Below are 6776 nucleotides of genomic sequence, written 5' to 3' on the forward strand. Positions count from 1 at the left end.
ATAAAAATAAAAAAAGCAAGCAGCAGCTCCCTCTGGTGGATAGGCTTGGTTTGATGGGATTAGTCTTGGAGTCTGCTCTCAGAGGCTCCACCCCTGCCTGAGGTGAAATGAGCAGCAGGAGGTGAAGTGTGCACCTTCACAGACTCAATTGTGGCGTCCCCACCCCCAGTCAGGATCGCAATTGCAATGGGGGAAAGGAAAGAAAACAAAAAGCAAAAAACCGAGACTCTCTTAGTTTCCGATAGCTTAGCTCAAGAAGCCGTGCGCTCCTGGAAATCTGCTGGGAGCTCCCACATTCTACGCGCGCGCCCGGGCTTCCACCCGCCACCGACTCCTGGCTGAGGGTCCTGTCGGTGCGCGTCTTATTTCTTCCCTGTGGGGACCCGGAATTCGCTCAGTCCGTGCAGTGCAGGGGGCAGGATGTGCCCTGGAAATGCGGTCCGTGGTCCTGTTCCCAAAACCAGGTTCGAATTGCTCGCGCCCGGCGCAGTCGCTGCTCGGGTTCCGACTCTGTCTCTTCCCTTGTCTCCCGGGCGCCCGGCACCTGTGCCACGTTGGGCTGGGGATCTTACCTCCCCTGCCCGTCCGGGCTGGCCCGTCCTCGGATCTCCCCCGTTCGCCCCCACTCACTCAGGTATCTTTGAGGTTCTATTCCCTCTGGAGTTCGTATTTTCTCCTTCCGCTCTCTCAGTTGAACGTAATATCCTTCTCAGTTGGAAAAACGGTGCGGAGGGAGTTTACAAAGCTCCCTTCCTCTCCGCCATCTTGGCTCCACCCCTGTAACTTCTGTCTTTAACCTCATTTTTACCAGATGTAGACAATCAGAAAATAAATATCTGCTTTGAAATGGCTTTCTGATTTGATTAGGTCCCCCTCCATCCTCCCAGGTCAGTGTTTTCTTCCTAATGTAACAGGTAATCCTTTGCTATTTTTCTTTTAGCATAGAGATTGACTAGCTTTTTTAATATTCTTTTACAAAGGTCTATTTCATGTGCATTTCTATCACCTTTAATAAATTTCTAACTATTCTCTGATTTCATTGAAATGTGGAAATAAAATATTTAGCATATATTTCCTGGAAATAATATTTTTCAGCAAATACGGTTACTTTATAAATAATATTATTTTGCCATTGTTATCTTCCTTTACATTTCTTAAGGATGTGGTTTTTTCAGTTTTGTAATTTTTTTTAAAGTTACTTATTCATTGAAAGACTAGTATGGTTTAATATTAGTCAAAATGACTGAATGTGTAATCATTTTAAAAAGAATGACAAAATATAGGGCACCTGGGTGGCTCAGTCAGTTGAGCCTCTGATTCTTGATTTCAGCTCAGGTCATGATCCCACGGTCGTAGGATAAAGTCCCATGCTCAGCACAGAAACTGCTTGGAATTTTCTCTCTCTGCCTCTGTTCTTCTCCCTTTCATGCATGTTCTCTCTCTCTGCCTCGCTCTCTCTCTCTGCCTCTTTCTCTCTCAAAAAAGAAAACACAAAATAAAACAAAGCAAAATAAACTAACAACTAGCACTGGAGAAGATCCAGAGATGAGCAATCAAAATAACCAAAATGGAAAAGATTTCTCAGAAAATTTACAAGAGTTCCCAACAGGCAGTCAGTGGTTTCCATTTAGTCTGAAAAAAAACTATTTTGTTATTTTTTTGGTGCCAGATTGTTTAAAAATATAATACCTTCAGATATGGCATGTGTTTTTTGACTATCACCTATTTATGGGGTTACCTGTCTATTTTATTCAACATAATGCTTAATATGTTTGGATATTGCAACCATGCCTCTTCTTTTTTGGTAAAACATTACTTCTGTTCTTTATACAAATTATATTAATTCTCATTACTATATTTAAAATTTTTAAAGTATATTTATTTGTGAGAGACAGAGCATGAGCAGGGTAGGGACAGAGAAAGAGGGAGACAGGGAATCCAAAGCAGGTTCCAGGCTTTGAGTTGTCAGCACAGAGCCCAACACAGGGCTCAAACTCACAACTGTGAAATCATGACCTAAACTGAAGTTGGATGCTCTACCAACTGAGCCTCCCAGGTGCCCCGTCTTATTATTATGAGGTCACATTCACATGTTTCTCCATGTCCCCATTAAAATCTTTAAAAATTTTTGTTGTTTTTTTTTAATCTTACAAGAAGTGGAGATGATAACTGGGTAGTAATTAGTGCTAATCAGTGAATATCATCATTCTCCTTGGGGCACATGGCAGTATTTTACTTCCTTACCCCCTTGTAGTTTGACCATGTTGCTTACCTTTACCAATGAATTCCCAATGTTAATAGTGTGTCACTTCAAAGAAAAAGATTCAAAGCCAGCATACAATGCACCATGATCTCTCTTTACCTTTTTCCATAATGACCAGATTTATTCAAGACTGGCTGCTCCATTAGTCTGGATCCCAGAGTAAGGGCAAGATTAGAGAGCCCACACAAACCATTCTGTGCATATAACATGGGCAAGAGATAATTTTTTAATTCATTTAAATTAGATTGTTATTAGTTACTGCAACATAACCTAGTAAATCTTGATTGATGAAGAAATCGTTACAGAAGTGTGGACCTGCTTTCACATATACACAGTCACACAAAACTAAAATATGTGGCAATGACTTAGAGATTAAGTGGCAGGCTACAAGAAACAGTGGAAGCTTGAAAGATAGAGAGCCATGTTGTTCAGTGGCACACTGTTACTAAAATGGCTACTTGTGACTACTTGAAAAGCACATCATGTCCAACCTGACATTAGGGTGGGTTGGGATCTTGGGTCTGCAGGAGTCTTCCTAGAGTCTGGGACTATGGGGCCTGGCCCAGTGCTAGGGCCGACTGAGAGCCTGAGGCCATAGCAATTGGCCTGGCAGTCAAGTGTGTCAGGAGCTTGGGGCTATCAGAGTTGGCCTGGTGTTGGAAAAGTGCAGGAGTCTGGATGTATAGGGTCCTAGCCTGGTGTTTGTGCAGACCTGGTCCAGTGGTTTGCAGTAAAGTCAAATTCTCACTTCCCTTTATTTATTCCAAAAGAAGAGTCTGTTTCTCCATGCTGGGCTACCAAGGCTTGGTGGAAGACTGATTGGGTAATGTGAAACCTTTTTTTTTTCTGCCCTCTTCACTGCGTCTTTTCTTATTTCTATGCAAACACTAAAATTGATAAATGCTTTAAATTACAAAGTCCCATTTAAATAATTTTTGTGGGTAGAATAAAACTGAGGTTCTAGATGTCATTCCCAATGTTAAAACTTTTCAAATCACTAAGCTGGTATCCAGTGAATTCCTCCAATTGACAAAATGACTGAGGGAGTAAGAATTAGATATTTGGCTCCTCCACAACAACCTGCTTGGCACAAAGTCTGTGCAATTATGTGGACAGATGCATGAGAACAAGAAAGTGAAGTAGTATAACAAATATAAAGAGACTATCTAGAAAATACTTAGGGGTGTAGCCATCAGCACAGGTATCTTACTGGAAACAAATATATAATAAGCCTATCCAATTTTAAGAGAATTAGTGCCAAAGAAACCAGGAAGCATTGTTTGTGGCCTCAGAGTAATCTAGCTTATCTTAACTGAAAATTGTCTCAAGTTTGGTCTGAATCTAGTAGAGTACAACAAAACAAAATGATTTCCCCTCTTCTCATGAACTTCATGTCTATTAATGCTACTTGATTTTATATAAATAATAATATGAAATATAGTTTTATTAAATACTATGTATTAAATATAATATATTTAATATAGATTCCACATAGGGTAAAAATAAAAATAACAAAAAAAATCCAAGTATATTCCAGAGCTTTTGATCCATGATGATTTATTAAAAATTCTGAATGCTTAATAGGCCTATAAATAGCAATGGTACTGTAAGAAGACAAAAACTTGGAGGTCTTATTTGCTAATAACCTGACAAATGACTATAGAAGAAAGCACACAAGAAAAAATCTTTGTGAACTGGAGTTAGACAGAGATTTCTTTGATATGACACAGAGGTCATGAATCAGAATATATTTGATAAATTGAATATAATCAATATTAAAAATTTCTACTTTTTGAAAGACTATTTAGAAAATGACAAGAGAGGGGCACCTGGGTGGCTCAGTTGGTTAAGCATGCAGCTTTGGCTCAGGTAATGATCTTATGGTTCGTAGGTTCAAGCCCTGCGTCGGGCTCTGTGCTGATAGCTAGCTCAGAGCCTGGAGCCTGCTTCAGACTTTGTGTCTCCCTCTCTCTCTGAGCCTCCCCTGCTCGGACTATCTCTCTCTGTCTCTCAAAAATAAATAAAAAGCATTAAAAAATTTAAAAAAGGAGGAGGGAGGAGCCAAGATGGCAGAGAGGAAGGGAGCTCTGTAGATTCCATCCTCCCCATCTATCGAACTGAGAGGGACATTAGTCTCATCTGCAAGAGCGGAAGGAGAGAATAAGGACTCCAGAAAGAAGGGAACCTCAAGGATACCTGAGTGAGTGAGTGCGAACTGGGGAGATCTGAAAACGGGCCAGCCCGGGATGTGCAGGGGAGGCAGGAGCCCCAGCTCAACGCGGGGCAAGCACACAGAGCTGGAGAGACAAAGGGAAGAGACAGAGAGTCTGAAAAGGCACATAGTACTGTCTCTGGAGAAGAGGCAAAGAACGCTAGGCTGCACTTGGAGAGGGAAACCCACTCCATAGATAACTGCTGGGTAGCCGGAATCCTGAACCAGGGTAATTCAAGGGAAGGAACAGCTTCCAGCCCTAAGCCATCTCGGCGGGGAATCAGCAGTGACTGCAGTTACGCCAGGGGTGCGAGCTTCCCAGTGAGAAGTGGCGCAGCTGCGCCAGAGGCACACACTGCGAACTTGGTTTTGGGAACGGGACCATGCACCACATTCCCACAGCGCATCTCGCTCCCTGCACTGGCTGTGCAAATCCCGAATCCTGGGTGCCCACAGGAAAAGTTAGGGCCCACACCTGCGCGACCCCCCGACGGGGAGTCGGCGGCGGGTGGAGGCCTGGGCACGCACCTAGGCTGCTGGAGCTCCCAGCTCATTTCCAGCAGCACACAGCGCTTTGAGCAACAGCTATCTGAAGCCAAGAGAGACTCAATTTTTTTTTCTTTCTTTCCCCCATTGCAATCACTATCCTGGATGGGGGTAGGGACTACGCAATTGAGTCTGTGAGGGTGCGCACTTCTACTCCTGCTGCTCATTTCACCTCAGGCAGGGGCAGCTGAAACCCCTGCCTGAGTCAAGACAAACTGATTCCTCCCCCTAAGAAGCAAGCCATCAAAACAAATACATTTCATCTGTGATAGCACAAATGTACACAGACTGGAATTTTGAACCGAGGCGGGCCTGGAAAATACAATTCGGCTCAACTGTGGCCCAAGGAGATCGGACTCATTAGAGTGGCCCACCTTGCTTAGTTTAGCAGAGCTTGGCTTGCAGCCATTCTAGTCTCCATAGACATCAAGGCAGAGCCTCTGAGAGCAGCCTCCAAGACCTACCACATCAAACCAAGCCTATCCACAAAGGGGAGCTGCTGCTTCCTTTTTTTTATATATATAAATTTTTTTTTATTTCCTCACCTTTTTCGTAATTATTTCTTTGTCATTATTACCTTTTTTCCTTTTTCTTTACTTAATTCTTTTAAATATCTACTCCTTATTTTCCTTTCTCCTATCTCCCTTACTTTTTCACCTTCTTGCAACCCAGATATATACTCCAATATCTCATCCTTACCTCTCCCCTCAACTGGTCATACACTTTTAAACTGTCTTCTGTCCTTTGTTATCTCTGACCCCCTTTTATATTTTTCTAATTTTTCTTTTCTTCTTTCTCTTTTCTTTTTATTTTCTCTTCTTCTCTTCTGTTCGTCTCTTTCCTTCCCATTTTCTTTCTTTTCTTACCCCCGCTTAATGTGTTTCATTGTTTGATTTGTCTGTGTGTATGTGTGCTTCTGTTCCCTCTGTGTTTGTCTATCTGTTTTCCTTCTTAAGACTACACCAAGAAACAAGCCAAAGTGTGCAAAAAGGCAAGTCCCAAATATTGCAGAGTAGTGAATCAAAATACTCACAGGCACAACAAGAGAAACCGAGAGACACCATTAATAGAATATTTTCTGAAATGACAGGCCCTGGACAGTCAATAAGCCTCCTTTAACAGAGAAATATAAATAGGTGCACAGCGCACAACGAGCTTTCTAAAGGTGACAAGAGACAGAAAACTGGCAAAAACGACAAAACGAAGAAACTCTCCCCTGAAGAATTCCAGGAAGAAGTCACAAACACAGAACTGCTTAAGGCAGATCTAGACAACATATCAGATCAAGAATTTAAAAAGCTAGTCATAAGATTAATCGCTGGGGTTGAGAAAAGCATCATAGAATCAACAGATGAGTTAAAAAAGGCTATAGGTGAGGTTAGTAATAAACTGGAAGCAGCCTCCTCAAGGATTGAAGAGGCAGAGAGAAGAATCGAGGAATTAGAAGATATAGTTCTAGCAAAAGAGGAAGCTGAAAAAAAGAGAGAGAAATTGATCTAGGAGCAGGAAAGGAGAATTCGAGACCTGAGTGATACAATTAAATGGAACAACATCCAGCTCATAGGAATTCCTGAAGAGGAAGACAGAGAGAAAGGGCCTGAAGGGATACTTGACCAAATTATAACTGAGAATTTCCCAAATCTGGGAAAAGAAATAGACATTCAAATTCAAGAGGCACAAAGAACCCCCTTAAGACGTAATTTGAATCGGCCTTCAGCACGACATATCATAGTGAAACTGGCAAAATATAAAGAT

The sequence above is a fragment of the Suricata suricatta genome, chromosome X, assembly GCF_006229205.1.
Source record: "Suricata suricatta isolate VVHF042 chromosome X, meerkat_22Aug2017_6uvM2_HiC, whole genome shotgun sequence".
In the NCBI taxonomy this organism is placed as follows: Eukaryota; Metazoa; Chordata; class Mammalia; order Carnivora; family Herpestidae; genus Suricata; species Suricata suricatta.